The sequence below is a fragment of the Equus przewalskii genome, chromosome 13 (genome assembly GCF_037783145.1).
Source record: "Equus przewalskii isolate Varuska chromosome 13, EquPr2, whole genome shotgun sequence".
NCBI lineage: Eukaryota > Metazoa > Chordata > Mammalia > Perissodactyla > Equidae > Equus > Equus przewalskii.
Genome location: NC_091843.1, coordinates 89187809 through 89210881, shown reverse-complemented (window position 1 = coordinate 89210881; position 23073 = coordinate 89187809). Strand labels below are relative to the sequence as shown.

General features: G+C 46.5%; 3 long non-coding RNA genes across 5 annotated transcripts; 1 reads left to right on the top strand and 2 right to left on the bottom strand.

Annotated features, from left to right (window-relative positions):
- Nucleotides 1–2410: 2410 nt before the first annotated feature.
- LOC139075371 (uncharacterized) lies at nt 2411–4324 on the bottom strand. Its single transcript, XR_011525746.1, has 2 exons — nt 4160–4324; nt 2411–3050 (listed from the first exon to the last, which is right to left on the bottom strand). It is a non-coding gene; the product is annotated as an uncharacterized lncRNA (long non-coding RNA).
- On the top strand, nt 2985–10081 carry LOC139075370 (uncharacterized). Its single transcript, XR_011525745.1, has 3 exons — nt 2985–3283; nt 4301–4431; nt 8969–10081. It is a non-coding gene; the product is annotated as an uncharacterized lncRNA (long non-coding RNA).
- On the bottom strand, nt 8882–20378 carry LOC103562310 (uncharacterized). Of its 3 annotated transcripts, none has more exons than XR_011525743.1 (6): nt 20293–20378; nt 18151–18284; nt 17091–17227; nt 12265–12466; nt 10503–11439; nt 8882–10397 (listed from the first exon to the last, which is right to left on the bottom strand). It is a non-coding gene; the product is annotated as an uncharacterized lncRNA (long non-coding RNA). The 3 variants fall into 3 exon arrangements; XR_547654.2 differs by having other exon boundaries at nt 8882–9088; XR_011525744.1 differs by lacking the exon at nt 20293–20378 and having other exon boundaries at nt 8882–9088; nt 11195–11439; nt 18151–18733.
- Between the last annotated feature and the right edge of the window lie 2695 nt (nt 20379–23073).

The following is a 23073-nucleotide window of genomic DNA, read 5'->3' as shown; positions in this document are numbered from 1 at the left end:
TTCTGCTTGCAATAAGATATCAGCCTAATATTGGCAGAGCGACTCACTACAATGATTCTTTGTTCCAGAAAAAAAAAAAAATGCATGAATAGTACATTATTAAAATAGAAGGAAGTGCCTTTCACTTCTTTTGCTATTTGCTTAGTGAGTATTGTCAAGGTACCAGATGCTTTACAAAGACAAAGAGTAAGGCAATAACCCGGGCCCTTGGATCTTGCCCTGCTCATGAGCATCTCCATGAGTTTACCAAACACTGACTCATAAATCAACTCACATCTGCAAATGTGGCTTTAGATTTATAGCCAACTTTAAGGCACCTCTATGCCACCAAGCACCGTGTGGCCCACCCCTCTGGATCTTGGAGGGCCTGAGGAAAGGTGAAACCAAGATGGGGGTGGGCTTAGGAAAGATGGTAGGTGAGCTTTGGAGAAAAACAGCAAAAGAGAAAAGGGTAACAAGTAGAAGAGAAACTGAGAAACCGAAAGCTAAAGCAACGAATTTCATAGACAACTGACAGATAACTCTGGTTCTAAATCGAATACACATTTCACGGCTGTTGGAGTAAATGTTTCTTTATCTCAAACTTGGCTCTTATCAGTGTCTCACACATTCATGACATCTGAAGCTGTTTTTCCTGCATAGGAGAAAATTTCTCTAAATTTTTTCAAGATATTAATAGCCTGGATTGTATTTTTATATTCACAAAGTTGAAATCTGCTCATCCTAAATAAGGATCACATATAACTCGCCACACACTGTCTTGATGTGAGAGTTGAAATCACGAAAACTTCATCAGCTCAGGTCCCAGTCAGTTCTGAATTTGTGGGAAGAGAAGCAGAAATTGGTAAAAGATTATACTTGTGAGGGCAGTCAGGTAACGCCCAAAGGGAGTCACGCCTGTGATGGGGCAGGCACCAAAGGCAATGGCAGCATCCAGTCAGGGGTCCCTGCCATTGGAGACACACAGCGGCCTCTGTCCTCCTTCATGGAGAAGACCCTCACACCTCTTCTCTGGGGGAGAGTTTTGTGAGCCCTGTGCTCAGAAGTAACACGGAGGGCAGGGAGCCCACAGGCAGGTCTTCGAAGTGCTATCTCAGTGCCAGAAACCAGAGCCCCAGCCTCAGGGGGATCTCACCCAGCCTGGCTCTCTGCTGGGCTCTGCTGGGCTCTGCCGGGCAGCAGAGCTCCCCGGATCTCGGCTGCTGGCTGTGGTCTGATGGAAGCCTGTTGCCTGGGGGCTGGGCAGCCTCCTGGGAGCAAGCCCAGTTGTACCCACTGCTGGAGGGCATACAATCTGGGTCATGACAACCTGGTGGCCTACCAGGCAAAATTCCACTCTCTGGGAGGCCCCACACTCTGAGAGAGGAAGGAGACAGGAATAGGGCTGAAGACAGTAAGGAAGCCTTAGTATTCAAGGACAGCAGTGGGAGGAGTCGCCTGCAGCAACACTGTCAGTGGGTCCTCTCTCCATCCCGGCCCAATCCCGTGGGCCACATGTTTAGGTCCTGGGCAGAGAGAACTCTATGACCACATTCTGTTTTTTTATTGAAGTATAAATGACACACCATATTATATGAGTGCCAAATGTACACCTAGTGATTGCTATTTTTATACATCATGAAACGATGGCCATTCTAAGTCTAGTACCATCTGTCACCATACAACGTTATTTCAATATTATTGACTATATTCTCTACACTGTACATTGCATCCACATGACTGATTCATCTTATAACTGGACATTTTTACCTCTCTATCCCCTTCACCTACTTCTAAAACAGCTGTTTCAATAAAGGCTCTAGATCAATGGGCCCCTACCTCTCCCCCTCGCACCCTAGATGGTTGCCCAGCTCTGCACTCCTTGATCACACCGTGCCTGCCGGGGTCAGCATGAGAGACTCCAGGACCTGGGAGAACGAGGTAGAGGGTCTGCAGCCCTGGGGGCCGACCTTTCCCTGGGGACCCCCCAGAATTACTTGAGGGAGAAAAGGGAACATTAGAGCACTTATGAGAGCTGTTTGAGAAAACAGGGCATTTTGAGTTATGATTCAAATAGCTTTATATTTCTGAACATTTAAAATTTCCTCACATCTACAGTTTCCATTATCATCTGTTTCAAAACCAATAAATGACAAGGGATTGTATGTTTTCCTTCAAACAACATGAGGAACAGGTAAGACCTACACCCACTCCACAAACCCTGTTGGGAGGAGCAGAGCAAAGGAATGCGTGGATTGTTGGTGGGAGAAGGGAGACGGGCTAAGGTCTTAGGTCCTGCAATAGGACAGAAAGCAGAGTTTGCAGACCCCGAAGAGCCCCAACAGGGCTTGCTGAGAAAAATAATAGATGTGTTCTAAACTTTGGGGTGGGAGAGGGAATTTTCAAATTTCATATAGGAGCAGACTGTATATAACCATTTAGCTGGATTTATTCTCCCATTCAACCAATGTGCTTATTTACAAATAAATAATTCTTATCTATATAGAATTTGGCCATGTAGTAGATTTTTCTTTTAATTTCCTACATACAAACACCCATCAATGCTTTTTGATAAGATGGTAATTCCAGGTCCCTCCAGGCTCTCCCTTGATAACATTTTACAGCCATTAGTTGAGTGACTATGTAGGCTTTATAGCCATAGAATCACATTTCTTCTGCTATTGAGACCCTTTGGGGATTCAAACGGCTCTTTGCCACCACCAAGATCAATTAAGGAGGTAGTACTGTGTTCTGAATTCAGACTGGAGAGGTCAGGAAACCAATAAGCTCCAAACAAAATGGAACCACTAAAAGTGAAAAGACTTGCCAGTGTGTCTCTGCCTACCAAAGCATTCAGCAGAAAGGGAAAACACGCAGCCTTCACTTGCACTGTTTGGTTTTCCTCAAAGAACAGTAACATCAATGATGAGGATGCTGTCTGGGCATGTTGCAAATGCGCCTTACTGCCCCCTGCCTTGGTCTCTACCAGTTGGGCTCCTCTGCTTGAGTTCTTTGTCGTGTCTTTGCCGTGGTGTGTGCAGGCTGCTGCTCTCTACCCAAGAACAGGGCCCCTACAAGGAAGAAACCACCATAGTTATCTGTGCCTATAGACCTTTAAATTCTTGAGGGCAGACTCTTGCTCTACCCCCACCCCCACCCCACCCTCTCCCCCCAACTTTGTAACCTGAAGGTCGCAGCGAGCAGCTGCTAACAGATACCCCGCTGCTAAGCCTATCTGAGGACACAGACAACTGCGAAGACGTGAAACCAGAGGCGGAGAAGAGGAGAGACCTCAGGAGGGCAGGTATGTTCTCAGGCATTTATTTTTTGATCAATATAAAGATGACTTCCAGAAAAATCTTACCCTCTACTTTAATCATCTAGTTTTCTATTTAAAAGTTTAAGAAATAATAATGTAAATAACCATTGAAAAACATCCTGGTTAAAAAAACACAGGCTCCCTGAAAATTTCGTGCCCGTTCCTACATGCCTCTCCTCTGTTTACTTCATTCTTTTCTTTTGTGGATGTCAAGGGTAAAGCTAAATGGGAACACGGCTCAGATTAATGAACCCGGCTGTCTGACTCCTAGCACAGCCTTGAAGTCTCGGGCACATCTTGATCTCTCTTACATGAAATGCGCTCTTCTAGAAAACAAAGGCAACTAGATTCTACTGGCAACCTCAGAGACATGCTCATCAAATTCTTTCCTGTTTCATATGTGTTTTTAATTATTCATCAGCGAGACATAAAATAGTTCATTATGAAAAGAAGTCTCATTTGGATGTTAACTTGCAAATAAAAGTCAAAAAGAAGTTTGTACAAATTATTTTTGTAAATATATGTACATAAAATATCTTCTAAAATTTTAGCAAACCAGTGAAAAAATCTTCTTGGGAAGAATAATACAAAGATAATGACCCCAACTTGGAGTGATTTTTTCACAGTCCGTCTTCCGTGAGCTTCGTTAGTAGTCTAAAGGGCGAGATCAGACCCTCATTATGAACTACGATTCATTTGAGATGATGGGAAAGTAATTTGAAGAATTCGGGGCCTGGTAATGAGTTTCCTTTGAAGTTGGGGAGGGTGGCAGTGGGAACAGAATTTGAGATAATTGCCGGTTGTCTCCAAGGAGCCCAAATGTCGATGAAGCTCCTGTGTTTAATAATTAAAGATGCTAACCTCAGAGAAAGACAGAAGGACTCTGTCGGTAACCCCTGGACGATTGCAAAGCCTGCATCTCGGTCTAGCAGTCCATCTCTGACTTTGCCTGCTTCTTCCCCTCTTGCCCTCACCTCTGGCTTGCTGTGGCTTCCACTGCAGGTGCTGAGGAGAACAATGGAAAGCCTGAAGAAGGGAAGAAAACCGGCTTAGGAAACTTGACTCTGGCAGCACCCCCCACTGTGGCTGTGAAACACCCGCCTTTCTGCCCGAGGTGCCCTTCTGAGAACAAGGTACCGAGGATGCCTATCCCAAGCATGTTCAGGAAGTCAACACATGTTTGCCCAACTCTTTGAAGTTTATAAGCTCTGCATCTGGGTGGAGTCCAATTAACGCATCCGTAGGAAACCCTTTCTAGGAGAAAGGTTCGACTCTGGGCGTGCTTCCTCCTCCCATTTGTTGGAATCTCTGTTGTTAGGCTCATAAGAACTTTACTCTAGTTAATCATGCCATGCCTGGAGTATTCTCCCAGGATCTACTGCCAAGAGACCTCAAAGTCCATTTCCAGCGTTCTGCATTTGGCCTGGGTAACCCTTAGTCCCACCAAAAGTGCCTCTCGGCAGAGCTGCGTGGGTTAGGGGAATTCTAATGGAAGGCAGAGCTCTTCGCTCCTTTCTCAAGCCAATTCCCAGAGTATCCCTCTGTGCTGGAGGCATTCTGTAGCCTCGCCAGCAGAGCACCAGAGGTAACAGAGAGCAGGAGAGCGGCCTTGAAGGCCCAGAAAACAAAGTCAAGGGCATGATCTCATCTTAACTAATTACATCTGCAGCGACTCTATTTCCAAATAAGGTCATGTTCTGAGGTGCTGGGGGTTAGGACTTGATGTACGAAATTTAGGGGGACACAATTCAACCCATGCAAATCTCAGTCCATGATCCCCAAATCCTGGTCTAGGGCGGAGGCAGATAGAAACTGCAACCTTCGTGTCAGAAGAATTTGTATCTGTGCCCCCTGCCTCACACAGAGAGCTCCCTGCACCCCTCCACATCCTTTCCACTGGCCAGACACCTGGTCTGCCACCATCTGCCCTCCCCTGACCCAGAGAGGGGTCAGGAGGAGCAGCTGCTGGGGAGATGGCTCCTGTTTCTTGATTTTTCTTGGCTCATGCATTATTTAGACCCTGTTAAGGAGTGGGCCAGCAGAACGTCTTTCCTGGGTGCCAACCTATTAGACCACAGGGGTTCCTAAAACCGCTGCAAATGAAGTAAGATAAAGAAACTTGTGTTTACCAGACTGAGCGGGATCGTGCAGCCCTCTGAGAGCATGTTCGAATAACAACAGATGTCTCCTGACTGTCTTCCTAGGAGAACAGATCCTGCCAACTATAGGATTTGGGTTTTGCTGAGTAGGGTTTTCGAGGTTGGAGGCAGTATTTAATGGCTCAGACCAATTAAAGCAAGACTGAATTCTGCCACCCGTCTTCCTTGCTTGTCCTCCCTCTGTTCAATGACACCACCCTCCTTAACAAATGTTGAGTGTAAGTGTTACCAGCGCTAGCCTCAGGCACCCACAAGTACCTCTCTGCCCAGGATATTCCAAACTCGATGAAATAGCACCAGGAATGAAGTTTCCATTTGCGTTGACAGAGTTATGGGAGACTGGATTTTTGGCACGGAATACGATTTTTAAATGTAGTTCCTAGAAGCTGGGCATTTGGGCTCCATTTCACATTGCAGAACATAAATCTTCAAACTGACAAATTTGCAATAAGAAAGCAAGTATCTAAAAGGTGATATGATTAACTAAAATTTAACTTAATTTCACTTTATCATTTTACATTCAAAAATTTTATATCTGTCTTTCCAGACACGTATGTGGGTTTAAAGTTGTTGACCATGTTTCTTAGGAAGGATGGTCCTGCTTCCTACTGTCTGAGGTTAAGCTGGCCTTTCATATATGAAACAAAGATGAGAAGACGTGGTAGTCTTTTGTCAATGTCCTTACTTGGCAAAAACAAAAAGTGGCAATCCTAAAGTGATCTGTCCCTTCCCCCTACACACACACACACACACACACACACGTATTTTAATTTTTTTTTTGTCCTAGGCTGTGATATCCAGAAATTTGGAAGCACTGGTCAACAGGACAAAACAAAAAAACCCTTAAGAGATGATTCAGCTGATATAGTCTACTGTAAAAGACTCTAAAAAAATCTCTGAGGAGGGAATAAAGCAATAGACCTGATCAAAAAACTCCTCCTGAGGGGGCTGGCCCCGTGGCTGAGCAGTTGAGTTCGCGCGCTCCGCTGCAGGTGGCCCAGTGTTTCGTTGGTTCGGATCCTGGGCGCGGACATGGCACTGCTCATCAAACCACGCTGAGGCAGCGTCCCACATGCCACAACTAGAAGGACTCACAACAAAGAATATACAACTATGTACCGGGGGGCTTTGGGGAGAAAAAGGAAAAAAATAAAATCTTTAAAAAAAAAAAACTCCTCCTGAGGATCCAGCCCTGCCTGACCCCAGAGAACAGTGTTTCTCGGTCCCATCTAAAATGGAGGCCTGCATGACGCCGGGGTCTTTGTTTCTGCTCCTCGTCCCTGCCTGCTACCGAGGGCTCCCTGCGCACCACAATCTTGACTTCTCTCTGCTGTGACGGCTGGCCAGTGAGCAGGCTGTCTTGGGCTGTCTGGAGAGCAGGAAGCAGATGGAAAATAAATACAGTTGAGGAGCTCTGGGGGCAAAGCCACAGACAGGACAAGAAGGCCAAGAAATAAACAAACAGGAAGGAGACGGGTCTCCTGCCTTTCATCCCTGGCTCTGATAGATAAGACTTGAACAGCGAGACATCAGCTGGGCTCCGTTTCAAACTCTACCCAGCTTCCACTCCAGAGTGGTTTTTCCCTTTGAAAAATCTATCTCTGCATTTCTAAAAAGGGATGATTAAAATAAGCTCTTAATAAGTGATTACAACTCACTTCAAATGCTGTACCCATTATTACATTAGAGATGTATGGTATGCAAGAATTCGAAGTCATCTTCAACATAAATATTGTCCCTGTGTATACAGCGCACATGTGTTAAAGGTGGAGACGCTGACCTAGAGAGATCTTCCGTGCATTAAACCAGAGCATCTGGGAAAGATGCTGAAGTGCTCGGAAGCCATGGTAGTAGTGCCCGCATCATTCTGCCGATGCCCCGTGTTCTTCCTTCTCCCCTTTCCCCTTGTCAAACCCAGCTTTAATGACGGAGTCTAACACCGATCTTCCACACCTCATTGGAAACTTAAGGCAAAACGTTATCTCTGGCAGCAAATCATTATTCTTGGTGTAGTTACTTTATACTTGAAGTCAATTCCATTTCATTTCCCTAAGAATTTCTTCCTTAAAACTCCCTGTTACTGTGTGACGGGTCTTCAGTACTCCCCACCTCACCCCCCGTCCCTGGACCAAGTGCCTCCTTCTCGGGGTCTGCTTAGGTGATGGGTAGGAACAGCGGTTAGCGCCCTGGAGCTGGGTTACCCGGGCTGCAGTCCTGACTTCCCCACGTGCTGGTTGTATGACCTTGTCAGTGTTTTTAATCTGAGCCTCAGTTTCCTCATGTACAAAATGAGGACAACAACACTCCCTTCTTCAGAGGCACGTGTGAAAAATAATTGGAACATGTTAAGCTCTTGGAGCAACGGCTGATGCTTGAGGACTAACTAGCTTATTGCTTTCGTTATGTGGTCAGAAATTATTAATGTGAGTATATTTTCCTTGATATTAAAGGAAGGAAATTTTAAAAGTAACTGGCTCAGCAGAAAATAATAAATAAGAAATTTTTCGTTTCTTAAGGTCGGCATCTTTCTACAGAATTCTGTCTCCATGATCAATATAAGACTACATGGTCACATTTTTTTAAAGCACAGTATTTCAAAGAATCTTCAGGTAGCAATACATGTAGGACAAGAAATTGTTTTAGATTTTCATCTTTTTGTCAATATAGGCAATAGTCACCTATTGTTACTAATCTAAAGCCTTAATACGTTTAGTATATCTTTTTTTTTTTTTTTGGTGAGGAAGATTGGTCCTGAGCTAACATCTGTTGCCAACCTTCCTCTTTTCACTTGGGGAAGATTGTCCTTGAGCTAAAAACTGTGCCAGTCTTCCTCTATTTTGTACGTGGGACACCGCCTCAGCATGGCTTGGTGAGCAGTGTGTAGGTCCGCACCCAGGATCCGAAACTGCGGACCCCAGGCCACCAAAGCAGAGTGCACAAACTTAACCACTATGCCACTGGGCTGGCCCCCAGGTTTAGTATATCTTGATTCAATATGCCTTATTTTCTAAAAATCTGTTTCAATCTCTATGTTACCAATTTAAAATGCTGTTGACTAGGAAGTTCTTTGAGGGGAAGGAATTATTTTAAGACTTCCTGTTAAATCACGTTTACACCACTTCACTCCATAACAAGGCACAGGGGACACCAAAGAGGACATGTGTCATTCAGACGATGTTTTCTGGCTTTGGCAAGTCGTGACAGATATTTTCAAGATCTTATTGCTACTCTAGGCATTTTAACAGGATGCACTTTGGGAGCAAAGTCTCACCTCAAGCCAGTGCACCTGAGTGTCAAAGGAGCCGTAGACTCGGGATGGGAGGGGGTGAAGAAGCCCGGGGACCTCCACAGTTACCCAGCGTCAGTGGCGTCCCTTCTGGTCTTCGCAAACAAGCGTGGCAGGAGGCAAGGATGAATTCTGATGTGAATTAACTGTGGTTTTATTTTGCATTAAATATAAACCAGTTAAAGTTAAATAAATTTCTTCTTGCTTTTGTTTTATTCGTAACAGTGAAAGTAACGTCAGAGGAGGAGCGTGAGGAGCGTTCTCTGTCGAGGGAACAGGCCTTTATCGAAAACCCGGCTCAGCCGTGGCTTCCAGTCAGGTCATGGAGCTTCTCAGTCATCTCCTCTGCAAAGTTCAGATCAGAGTCTCCAGTCATTTACATGGATGCTCTACAGATTAGCTGTCAAGTGTTTTGAGACTGTTAACTCCTTGACAAACGCTAATGAGACGTGTCAAAGAAACTGCTACGATTCGTTCACATACATCACTCCACCGGCTCTGTATTACCACCTTAGGTCCCGTTATTTACAGGCATCAGTTTTTAAATTGTATTGCACTCTACACTGTCCTCCAAATAAGCACCAGGTTTTAACTATAAAGTCTTGAGTTTTCAGCCGTCACTGCTGAGTCGATCTTCAGGGTCTGTGTTATGAGCAGAGAGAAGGTCATCTGCCCAGAGCCTCGGGTTGGCTGGGAATCCCCAAGGCGTCATGAGCCTGGGAGTTGTAACAAAGACACCTGCATCCTTACTTTAAGGAAAGAACATCAGCTGGGAAGCCAGGAAGAAAAGCCAGGCTGACGGGCAAAGTGGGGGCGATGACTACATCCTCAGCTTCAAATTACGTCCCGCACTTGGACCAAAGACCGCGTGAGTATAGAAAATATCGACTCCGCGATTTCTTTGAGTTGTATCTCTCGGACTCTAAATGTATTTGGAACAAGCTAGGAAAAAAAAGCCCCGCAAACATCTCTGTCCTAAGGGGGAAAAAGGCATGCTGCATTTATCCAACTTTCCGGGGGAAAGGAAAATAAAGACCACTTTAACATCGGGCTACAAAGTGTCCAGCTGCATTCCCACCTTGGCCCTGACTACTCAGGGCTCCAGGGCCAGTCCTTGAACCTGAGTCTCTGTCACATTCTCGGCCTCTGCTTGTAAACACAAAATTAAAACACTTCTTTCCGAGAACAGTTTAGTGGCAACCAGAGGGGAAGGGGGTAGGGGGTGGGCACAAGGGGTGAAGGGGCACATTTACATGGTGACTGACAAGAATTTGCAACTGAAATTTCACAATGTTATAAACTGTTATGACCTCAATAAAAAAAAAATCCAAAAACAAACCCCACCTCTTTCCCATCTCACAAGGAAGTCATAAAGATTCCACTTAGAACATTGAACTTCAAAGATGAAAGGCTCAATATAAATTCCAGCATTCTTGTCAAGACGTCAGTGTGAACTGACGGAAATGTGCTGCGTGAGCACTGCCTGCGTCCACAGATCTGAATGAGGAGGAGCTGGGAATGCAGAGCGAAGGGCAGGAGGGCCAGGGACAGTGAGCGCCTCATCTCCGTGCCAGCCTTCACCGGGTTCCCACTTGCCTGTGCACACCGGGGAGCTCATCCTAAAGACCAAACGCTGCAGTTCACTGCATACCTGCTACTCCCCCCAAAAGAAATAGAATAGACATTCATCCTGCACCTGCAGTGTGCAAGGCTGTGCTAAGGGCTGCAAATACAGAAATTAATGTTACGTAGTTCTTACCTCTTCAGAGCTCATAGTTGAAGTAGGAGAGCTGTGTCTTCTCCATGTAGTGTAGAGAGAGGCGAGTCTGCCAGAAGCCTAGAGCATCCCAAAGCGAGACCCTCCACAAAAAAACCACCCAACCGTTGTGTAGCTGACTTTCATTAGCAATGACTGTATTGGCCATGATATGTACTGTGACAAATCCAAATTTTGCACGTTTTTTTCTACTCTCAAATCAAAAAGCTCTTAGTGATTCCTGAACCTACAGATGCTCTGTATTATTACTGAAGGTATTTCTAAAGGGACTTAGGTGATCACAGCTCCATCACTCCGCTCTCAGAATCAGTAAGCTGGAAGGGCCCTTCATCCCAGATGACAAATGCTTGCACCAATGATTGGCAGCTGACTAGCCTCGAGATGATTTTGTGTGGCCAGGGGTGTGGAGAACAAAATACCGTATGCATGTGTGGTGGCAGGGAGGATCGGGGGATACACACCAGGGACAGTGTGCCTGACTGCACTATCTCTGCCTTGGGTGCCTGCCCTCCTCTGGACTACTTGGTGGTGAATAAATGACTGACAAGTTGGGTGCTGCCTCAGAAAGCTCGTCAGCCTCAGCCTAAGCCGTCTGAAGCAGCTGTCTCGACTCTGTTTTAAAGATCACCAGGCCCCAATCCCCATTGGAAACCTAACTCCAACATCCGACCCACCTACAGTTGGGAAGCTCTTCCTCGCGTGGAGGTGGAGAACAGGTCGGCTTATTTTCTAAAACCCTAGAGGTCATCGTAGTCGCGCCTTTAACTTCTAGCTTCTATCGTTAGAGAGTGGCTTTCCACAAAGGGTGTCCAATAATTGTTGGTTTTCTTCTCCAAATTCCCTCCAGTTTCTTCCATGTTTCTTTTTAGAAATACGGATTTAAGCCAGATGGGACAACGTGGGTATCCAATCTCCTCATCTGTAAAATGAGACAAGATGATGTCTAAGACTCCTTTTGCTCAAGGATCTTAATTCTTGAGAAACTCTGCACAATAGCACGATAGTCCAAGGCAGGGATCAACACATGTTTTCTGTAAATGGCCAGATAGTAAACATTTCACACTTCGAGGCCAGAGGGTCTCTGTGTAACAACTCAGCAATGTTATCATAGAGCCCAGACAAGCAGCCATGGACAATACACACACAAATGAGTGTGGCTGTGCTCCAATAAAGCTTTATTTACAAGTACATGTGGCCAGCTGGATTTGGCCCACAGGGCATAGTTTGCCAACCAGAAAACACCAAGCTTTTATTCTATATCTCCAACCACCCTTTCTGTCCCTGTGTCCAGGCTCAGATTTTCTGAGATGGCCCACAACCATTCAGCAGCCGGTGGACCTGGGAACCCCTCAATTGCCTATGTATGTAATACACACACACACACACACACACACACAGAGCTGGTAGGGGTGGGGAGCCCAATTTGACAAACAGAATGTTTCTCATTTTATTTTGTTTTGTTTTTACATTAACCCATTCCTGACTTTCAGGATAAGTGCACGTCTACATGTTTTACAGAGTTTTGTAATTAGACTCAATTTTTTAATTTCTTGGGCCATATTTGCCAACAGCTATGACCTCACAGTTAATAAAGGGCTACTGGTCCCTCCTGCTCAAAGCGTGGTCCACGGACAGAGGCCTCAGCAACATCTAGGAGCTGCTTAGAGATGCCAAATCTTGGGCCTCTGCCCAGATCTACTGAATCAGAATCTGCATCTGAACCAGGTGGCTCATAGGAACATACCATTTGAGAAGCACTGCTGTTTGTGATGTATCTGTCAGTCAAGGTCCTGGCAAGAAACAGATGTCAACCGCAGGTGGAACAAAAGGAGAGGCGTAGCAAAAGGACTTCTTAGGGAGGTGCGGTGGCCAGAGTGAGATGCACACACAGGGATGGAGAGGAACCTTTGGACTAGCAACCGCTGTGGCCATTACAACCTCTGGGGCTGAGGGGACACAAAGGAGAATAAGTGATACCTGAGCCCACTTGGCACAAGAACTGTCAAGAGGAGCCTGCCTGGTGGAGCTGTCTTCAAGGAAGAAATAGCAACTTCTGGAGACGCATCATGAAAGCAAGGAGAGAGCAGAGAAGAAATAGCCCAGCCTTTCTTTCTTCCTGCCACCTAGGCTCTTGCTGGTACCCCCCATTGGCCAAACCCAACCAGAAGACAGAGCTCAAGGGAGCCCAGGAGGGGTGGTCCCCAAGGGCCAGGCTCCCAGGGCACAGAGCAGAGAATGAGGGACAGTGGCAGAAAATAGCGAGCACAGCCAGAGAGTGCTTCCACTTGAGGTCCAGATCCCCCTGGGGCTCTAAGCCGGTGTCCCTCCAGCTGGCAGTTACCGTCTGCCACTGTCTCTCTCACCGGGAGCTCCCTGTTCTCACGTTCTCAGTTAACACTGTAATGTTGGCTTTTCCTTTTATTCAGAATTCAAAATTGCTCAACTTCTATTATTGCCCAAACTAAAACATCATTAAAAAAAAAAAAAACTTTTCATATCTCCATGCTACCTCAAGAAAACCACATCTCAAAATTGTTTCTTTTTGACTGTCACACCTACTTCCCAATAAAGTTAAAGCATGCTGGGGAAGGACGGCCTGCCTCCGCTGGCACGAAGTTTTTGGCTCAGAGAAGCAGCTTCCCTCTCTCTCCTACCTGCAGAGAGTGCAGGAGAGAGGTTTCAAACGAGGTTTCACATGGTTTCCCGACATACGCAGTGGGTTGAGAGATTTCTTAGCGAAATATAAGAATCAACAGTGTTAAAAAGAGTGAAAAAAGGAGGCAACAAATACGTACAATGAGGAGTCTGCCCCTTAGTCGCCTGTCCTTGGGCAAACAACTTCCTTTCGCTTCAGTACGTAAAATGGAGATACCATGTGTGTTGCCTGTCTTAGTGCCTATCTCGCATGTTTGAAAAGAAGGAAATAGCGCATCACAGGGCGGAGACGAGGTGAGGCAGAGAGAGCACTCGGCTGGCCCATTAGCTGTAATTGTTACTATTGCTGATACTGAGCCACATTTCAAATGCTGCTGGAAGGGTTTTCATCACCCAAACCCAGCCTCCACTTCTGGGTTATTGGGAAAGGGCCAAATATGTAATCCTTACTCAGGGACAGTGTGTCTGTCCTCTTCCTACCACTCCAATCCGAGTGATACGGACAGCCTAGAAAGAAACCAGAGGCCCCTTCCTCTCCCTCTGGGTCTGATGACAACAGCCCTGGAGGGAGCTCCCTCGTCCCAGCCTTCTGGCCTCATGTGATTGGCTGGCTCTCCGGAGGAGGGGCATCTCCCAAGGAAACTGTAATACCCCGGTCACCACTGAGCCACCAAGGAGGAGGAAGAGTGAGCATGACATCACTTCCTGTTCTCTTTTGGGTTCCCAACCATTCTCCACTAGGAGAGGCTTTTGTATGTGGGAGCTGAGGAGGGGTATTGCCTGAGGTGGAGGTGACCCCCACACCCTCCCTGCCTCTTCTGTGTTCAGACAACTCTTACCGACCATCTATGTGCCAACTCCTTACACCTCCTCCTACGTCTCCCAAGACAGTCTTGTGGCACTTAACAACAGGGATCTGTTCTGAGAAATGCGGCATCAGGCAACTTCATCATTGTGTGAACAACACAGCTTACTTACATGAACGTAGGTGGTACAAACCTAGGCTGTAGGTCCCTAATCTTCCGGGACCGCCATTGTGCATGCAGTCCACCATTGACTGTAACATCATTATGTGGCACACAACTGTATATATTCTTGTAGCCATCTGTAATCTTTGCCTAAAGATGTGACAGCAAAGCAGGGCAGACAGAGTTTTATTTGGCATTTTGTTTTGGCAGCTTTGGATGACACAAAAGGCAGACAAAACTGCACTCAGGGTGCATGCATTGCAAAACAAAGCAAAGAAAGGCATGGGAAAGAAGGAAAAGAGGAAGATGGGGAGGAAAGAAGAAGGGAGGAAGAAGGGGAGGTGGGAGGGAGGGAGAAAGAACATGAAATAGTTGCAATTTGATATTTCAAAACAGTCCTGAATTAATCTTCAGGGTGGAATACAGATCCTGTTGGAGTTCCTTATACATAGCTTATCATTTAACATTCTTTTTATTTTAAATTACATTAGAGGAGGTGCTTCCGTTCTCACCAGGCCTGCACCCCAAATTATAATGAGGAATGCAGCCAGGCTGCCCTGGGAAGGCTGGGCAGTGTGACGGGGACCACTGTAGACACTGCCTGCTCACTGCACACGGGCACAGAATGGCAAACAACCCACTAGAAATCACCACCAGGCCCGCCAAGTGCTCAGGGCATCTGGCCATGAAATCTGTGCTTATCCCACCCAAACAGCAAACCCTCATTGCCAGGGTAAGCAGGTGGCATTTCTTTTTCAAAAGTTCAACACAACTATCAGCCACAAAAATTACCTGAACCAAGAGGAATCAAGATGGCTTGCTTTGTTCAATCAAAGCTCTCCTTCTGAGTGCCTGGCTCCTGGAGGTCACATACCTCCTGTGTGAAGGAAGGGAACCCAGGACAAAAAGTGTTCTTCAATGTGTGTGCGTAAGTTGCAAAATCAGGATGACCCAGCACAACTCTGAGAGGTTGCCACGGTCACCAAGTCTATTTGGTAACTTTTGCAAATACACATTTGACTCATTAAACATGTTTTCTTTCCTAGATTAGTGTGCAAAAGTCACTGGAAAAAATTACTTAGTAGGAGGGTGTACTTGAGTGCTGTTTAAAGGAGATTTTCTCACCATTATTTAGAAAGAGGAAGGTACACAAAATGGGAGCCACATTGATAGGTAATCTCCTTTAACAATTTTTGTGTATCATTTGACTTTTTTATGTGTACACTTAACCAAAAAGTGAATGGGAATTGTGGGGAAACCATGAGACCTGCATTTCCATGTTATCTTTTTAAATTTTTTTATTGTGGTAAAATATACATAAATCAATTTTACTATTTTAACCATTTTTAAGTGTGCAGTTCAGTGGCATGAAGTACATTCACACTGTTATGCAACCATCACTACCTTCCATCTCTAGAACTTTTTCACCTTCCCAAACTGAAACTCCGACATGATTTTATATGTAGAAAACCCTAAAGAATCCACCAAAAAACTGCTGGAAGTAATAAACAAACATAGTAAATTTGTAGGGTATAAAATCAACATACAAAAATCAATTGCATCTCTATACGCTAACAATGAACTAGCAGAAAGAGAAATCATGAACACAATCCCATTTATAATTGCAACAAAAAGAATAAAATAGCTAGAAATAAATTTAAACAAGGAGGTGAAAGATCTGTTCACTGAAAACTGTAAGACATTAACAAAAGAAATCGAAGACAGAAAGAAACGGAAAGATATTCCATGCTCAGGGATTGGAAGAATTAACATAGTTAGAATGTCCATATTACCTATAGCAATCTACAGATTCAATGCAACCCCAATCAGAATCGCAATGACATTTTTCACAGAAATAGAACAAAGAATCCAAACTGAAACTCTGTACCCATGAATCAATACCTCCCCATTCGTCTCTCCCCCAGTGCCTGGTAATCACCATTACACTTGCTGTCTATGAATTTGACTACTAGGTATCTCATATAAATGAAATCATACAACACTTATCCTTTTTTGTCTGGCTTATTTTACTTAGTATAATGTCTTCAAAGCTGAACCAAATTGTAGCGTGTATCAGAATTTCATCGCTTTTTAAGGCTGAATAATATCCCATTGTATGTATGTACCACATTTTGTTTATCTGTTCATCTGTTATCCGTTTATCTGTTCATCAAATGGCAGACATTTGGGTTATTTCTATGTCTTGGCTATTCTAAATGGTGCTGCTGTGATAGAGTCACCCAGGATAGAGAGGAAAAGAGAGGACAAGAGTGAAATAGTTGCTTCCAGATGGAGGAGAAACAGGATTTGTGTAGGAGTGAGGAGCAGGCATCCTGAGGCACAGGAATCCAGGAACTGCAGATAGGAAACAACCAAGAGTATGGAATTGACAGTGCAGCCTCTAGAGAAGCTTTGCCAAGTCCAGAGAGAGAAGGTGGGAAGCAAAATCCCCAGTGAGAACCCAGCGATGGAGGTGACAGCTCTCACAGGAGCTCAGCCAAAAGTTCAAGAGAGGTGCGAACGGGGTCTGAACAGAAAGACTCTCCTTGTCCCAAAGGGCCTGTCCCAAGGCTCAGGCGAGAGAGCAGAAGTTAAGTGGAGTCTCCAGGAGTTCTGAAGCCCCAAGAGACCCAGTACAGAGCACAGAAGAGGAATAAGTACACAGTACTTCCAACAAGTAGGCAGGCCATGTGGGTCAAACAAGACTTGGCAAAGGTCTTTCTTGGATGGGTGACCCCAGAAGGCCTCGCAGCCCGCTCAGGTTCAGTCACCCACATGAGCTACTGTTCATGCCAGCCTTCAGCAGACCGCAGTGTGAGGGAAGAAAGGCGGGGAGACAATGGCTGGAACCAAGGAGTCTGGGGATAAAAGGATGCTTCCTCACACGCCCTCACAACCCATTCTCACCTTCGGTTGGAACCATCAGAGGGTGACACCCAGGTCTTACCAAGAAGAAGTGATGCACACTTCCTCTTGATCCATTGGATCCTTCGGATCTATTTGAAAATTCCCGTCTGGCGTTGATTTCACGGTTCACTCAACCAGGGGTTGGGTTCTCACTCCATGCTAGGCTCTGCACCACAGCTGAGACACAAAAGTGAGTCGAACAATTTTCCACCTTGGGGGAGCTCACGTCTAACGAGGAGACACATAATTAAAAGGGCAATCACACACAAAGAGGGTGACCAGGGCTACAAGAGAAGGAAATCTGGGGTGAATTCAGGGCACACAGAAGGAGCTTGCAACCCAGGAGGAGTATATAACCCAGAGGGGCAGGCCCACTCGATAAGTTTGTGTTGGTCTCCTGCGGCTGCTGTGACAAGCCACCACAAACATAGTGGCTTAAAACAACACCACTTTATTATCTTAGAGTGCCGGAGATCAGAAGTCCAAAAATGGGCCTTAGGCGGCTAGGATGAAGGCTGCACTCCTTCCAGAGGAGCAAGAGGAGAAGCCGGTCCTTGATTTTTCTGCCTCTGGAGGCCATGTGCTTCTCTCAGGGTCCCTTCCACGAGGGCCTCTCTGGGATCTGCTTCTGTTGTCACATGTCCATGTCTCTGACTCTGACACTCCTGCCTTCCTCTTACAAGGACCCTGTGACTAGATTGAGCCTACCTGGGTAATCGAGGGTAATTTCTGATCTCAAGATCCTTAATTCAACCACATCTGCAAAGTCCCTTTGCCGTGTAAAGTAGCACATGTCCCAGGTTAGGGTATGGCTGTGTTTTGGGGAGCAGGGAGCATTATTCTGTCTACCACAAAGTTAATTCCTGAAAAACTAAAAATGCTTAGCATGCGTAAGTCAAATCATTTTTATCCTCGTGAAAAGACTATCCTCTTTTTTTCTTCATCTTCTCTTTTTATGGGAGAAGGAAAGAACTCACACAAATTTTCTTCTGTTGGAAACCTTGTCATGAATCACCTAAGGTACATGTTAAAATCAGCGTGGATTATATCAGCAAACGTCAGACATCTTCTGCAAAGCGCATGCTTCTCTCACTACTTACAGTTCCTTCAGAATGTTCCCACGGAAGTCACTCTGATTCAGCGCGCGCTGCTCTTCTCACATTCTCGGCTCATCATTCCCTTTCCCTTAAGGCAGAAACCGGCGAATCTCGGAGCAGACCCGACTTTTCATGAACTGATAAAACGTACATTAGCCAATTTAATTTTTTAGATTAGAGGGAGGAATGGAATTCAGAACTGTTTCTGGAAATTGTTTATTTGTCTCTATAAAATCAAGACTTGAAAGGCTTAAGACTTCTAATATATTTATTATATTTCTATAGTTGTGATGCGTGAGGAAGGAAAAAAAGGAAAAATTGCAATCCAAACTGGAACCCCTACCCAGTCATGCAGATTATTAATGGCACAGACTGGACAAAAGCCTTGGCCTCTGGACTCCAGGCCCAGTGCTCTTTGCACTGGCCATGCTATCTTTTCCATGTCTTTCTTCTCTTTGAGATTAAAAAAAAAAAAAAAAAGGTAGGAATTCACTTTTAGATACACCTTGAGTTTAGATACTTTTCCTGATTTCCTCTTCATTAAAAACCTCCCAATGGCCGGCACGGTGGCCTAGCGGTTAAGTTCACGCTCGCTTCAGAGGCCCAGGGTTCACAGGTTCCGATCCCGGATGTGGACCTACGCGCGCATCGCTCATCAAGCCATGCTGTGGCAGGTGTCCCACATAGAAAATAGAGGAAGATGGGCACAGATGTTAGCTCACGGCCACTCTTCCTCAAAAAAAAACTACCTCCCACCAATAGCAATAATTGGTGTTCCACAAAGAGCCCTTCCTGTTGGTTGATGTTGACCCTGTGAAATACAAACAAGTTTCAACAAGCGGACAGGGAACATGTAATCAACACACTTCGGCTCCCGTTCAGAACGGCCAGGCCCCTGGCACCTGATCCCTCTATGGAAAATGGATATTGGAAAGGAAGATCGCACTTCATTTAAAAGCAGAACAACAGATGCGTGGGCTGGTGTCAGTGAGAATCAGTTACATATCTGACGCAGGTCTTCATGAATCTCAAATAAGGACAATATGGCATCCTTTTATTTCTCTCTAGGATTCCCCAGAGAGGCTCTTCCGCACCCCTCCTCCTCCCAGCCAGATGGCACAGCACCTCCTGTCCTGGGGGAATCCAGGCCAGCCACCCACCCCCTCGACGTTCTCCTCCCCTCCCCAAAATCACTCTCAGCTTCTCTTCCTTCCCCCCAGTTATCACCCTTCATCTTTATTCAACTGGCTGCTTCTCCTTGACCTACGGACACATTAAAATCTGAAGTCCTCAGCACAGGCTGAAACTCATAGGCTGTCTCCTGCCTTAGCTCCACCATCGAGCTTTCCTCTCCAGCCGTACAGCTCACTAAGATCTCTCCATTCCTTTGCACCCACTGTTTTCTCTGCCTGCAAGGCCATCCCTCCATTCTTCACCTGGAGAACTCCTAACCATCCTGCAAAGCCCAGCTCAGCACTGACCTCCGTGGTGGTTCTGGACCACTGGCCCTCCCCAGTAAAGGTTAATGCTCCCTGTCCTGTGCAGCAAGAGCCCCAGGCTTTCCTCCCCCAGAGCTCTTAACACCCAACATTAGCATTATCTGCCCCCTCCCAGTCTCCCTCAAAAAGTTCCCAGACGGAGGGCTCTTTAAGAGCACAGACTGCTCCTTTGTTTTAAATGCCCAGCACTTACCACAACCCTTGGTGCTTAGTAGACATCCAATAAATGTTTGTTGAGTGAATGAAAGAATGTTCAAGTCTTTCCATTAAAAAAAGAGAGAAAAGACGACCTATCACCCTGCTACCTTCTGGAACTGCTGTCTACTTGCATCTCTCTGCTTGCCTTTCCCCCTAGACTTCTCCTAACCCAGTCCTCACTCCTTTGCGAGCTCACTCCTGTTGCCAACTGACCCCTGGATCTGCTTCCCCGATGCTAGGTCATTCCCTGACCACCTGGTCTCCAGGCTGCTCCTCATGCGGGTTCTCCCCGCCCAGTACAGGTCGGTGGAATCACCCTCCTGCCTTTGTGTCACCGCCCTCTCCTATGTTATTTTTAAGTCTTGAGTTGACTCTCCTGCCTCTCCAGCTTCCCATCCCCCTCTTTATCTCAGCAACATTCTCCTTTCCCAACTCCCCCCCTGCCGACCTCATAAACGTTCTAGCCCAGCCGTTCTCCGGAACCTCAGTGTAGACGGCCTGGGAACACATGTGGATTGAAACAAGCCTCCTCATGGCCAGCCTCCGGAAACAGAGAGTAATTAAAGGACGTAATGCGTGTACGCCCCTATCACAGGGCCTTCGGCACTGATGGGGGCTGGCAAACCTCCATCCAGGCTCGGCCTCCAGACCGCCCGCTGCTCCCGTTTCTCCGCCCTTTAGTTCACACTGAGCACCGCTGCTGCGCTAGTATTTCTAATGCAGAGCGTCAGTTCCCAGCTTAAAGGTCTTCTGTGCCCCCAACACACAAGTCATTAAAAGGAGGGGTCCCCTCATGTCCATCATAGTAAAATGAGAACCACAAGGGCCGCGCAGCAAGCTTCCTCTTACACCTCCTCAACTTAAAGATGCTCCTCGTCCAAGATCACGTCCTTCCTGCCTTCTATATTAAAACACCCTTTCTATAATGAAACCGTGGTCATTTTGCTTGGTTTCTTTATTTCAGGATCCTTATTTGGGAAAATACAGAGTTCAGAACTGTAAATGGCCTAAATTTTATTTTTGGAAAATTATATTTTCTAGTCTGTTATTCTGGATTTCTGCAAGGGACCAGTGGCCTCTGCTTTGTGACCCCATGGGATGAAGAGTTTCCTACCATGTACAGCAGTCTAAAAGTAAGATACAGGCAGAGACAAAAAGGGGTTTGCTATGGTAAAGAATCACTTGAGATGTCTGCAGCCTCAGTTTCTTTTCAAGAAAGTACGTTTCACCATAATATTGGCTCCTCGAGGGTTGGAAATCTTTTCTGCTTTTGGAAACAATGCCTTCAGAAAGACGTGAGACTCCCGTGACCGCCACATCCATCAAGAGGGCACGAGGCGGGGCCGGCCCTGTGGCAAGTGGTTAAGGTTGCGCACTCTGCTTCAGCGGCCCAGGGTTTCACCGGTTCGGATCCTGGATGCAGACATGGCACCGCTCATCCAGCCATGCTGAGGTGGCGTCCCACATGCCACAACTAGAAGGACCCACAACTAAAATATACGACTATGTACTGGGGGGACTTGGGGAGAAAGAGGGCACGAGTGTCCGGACAACTCTATGAGCTTCTTTGTTTACCCACACCTTCCAATTTCTTCTGGATTATTTGCCTTTAGTTTTGTAGACACACACCCCAATAGCGACTTTCATCAAACACACACACTCTTTACGGCAAGCAATTAATCATTTTCTCCCCCAAGACCATATTTTACAGTCAGAAGCCAATTGTCAGCACACATGCTCCTAAATAAACCGACACACGTACCAGCTAATGGACTAATTTGCATGGAGAAGGCGTCGTGGGAAGAAAACCTGTGTTCCCAGCTTTCTGCGGCAGGTGCGCCGCCTGTTAACATAAAGATCAGTGCTCCTGCTCCAGCCCTCGGGCGCGCTGCCCAAAATTGCTCACGGTTTCTTACGCAGTCGGTGCCAAGATAGTTCTGCAAAATGAGAGCCTGGTTTACACAAGGCGGCCCGAGAGAAGCTCCACTCAGGAGGGACCAGTATGAGCCTCTCGGTTTCGGGGTTTTTTTTTTTCTGTTTTGCCCTGTTTTCTTACATCTGCCCTTTCTAATAGGAGATAGTCGCGCAGCAATGCTCCACACTTTCAAACGTGCTTGCTGCGACCAGCGCTGTTCTTCACTTTCCTCCCGGAGGTGGGAGATGGTATGGGTCCCGCGGAAACTGAGACCTCTTGGAATTCATTTATTCCAAAGGGAAAAGGCCTGCCCGCATGCACACACACTCACTCGCTGGCATCAAGGGCACCTCCCTTAGCATCCCGAGCATGGCTGCACCCCCTCCCCTCGCTCACCTGTGTCCCCTCAGCTAGTGTTTCAGCCCATGGGGTCTGCCCTTCTGCACGGGAAGTTCAGCTCCTCCATAAATCACTGTACTGAGGGGAGGACCACGGCAGAGTTCTCTCAGAGCTCCAGAAAAGGGAAACTTCCGGTCTGTTTTCTACTTCACTTCACCAACTCTCTCTTCTCAGAGCAAAACATAAAGGCTGGCTGGGGGTCGGGGGGGGGGGGGCACAGTACATGTCAAAGATGAGACTTCCAGAATTCTGCAGAGAATCCATCAACAGTGTTCTGGATTTAGCTTTAGTTTTCACACACAAGGATCGCCCACACTCTTTTCCAAATAGGTCTCACAAAAATGCCAAATGCAGCTCTGCAAACCCGCCCTGCTTTTCCCCTCCGGGTCCTCAGTGAGGAGAGGGCGAGAGTGGGTTAAGGCTGGTCCCAGGAAGTGGCCGAGGCACAGGACGCTCCCCTGGGAATCAGTCCCCAGGTCAGCCCAGAAGTCCAGGGTGGTGGCTGCCTCCCAGCAGGCCTGTGGCCCTTTGCTTCAGCCATTCCTCTCCTGGGATCCCTCAGTACCCCAATTGCTTTCAAAGACACCATCCTCATTGTTCTCAACTCCCACCAAAAGATTTTTTAAAAAGGATTAGGCTCCCACTAACGAGCACCTCTCATTCTGGCACCTTCAGAAGTAAAGGATTTCACTTCCCTTCCGTAACTGGAGCAAAGCCTTCCCCCCTGCAGGGGATGTGGGCCCATTCTGGAGCATTTCCTCCAGAGAGTCAGCTTTTCTGAACAAAGGCCCGACTGTCTGTTCAGGATGGGAAAGCATCTCTCAGAGTTCGGAGCCCGCCCTCCTACAAACCCAGACATGCATGAATTTCCCCATTTCACCGCAGGAGGCAAGACTGGTGGCTTCAGGCATCATT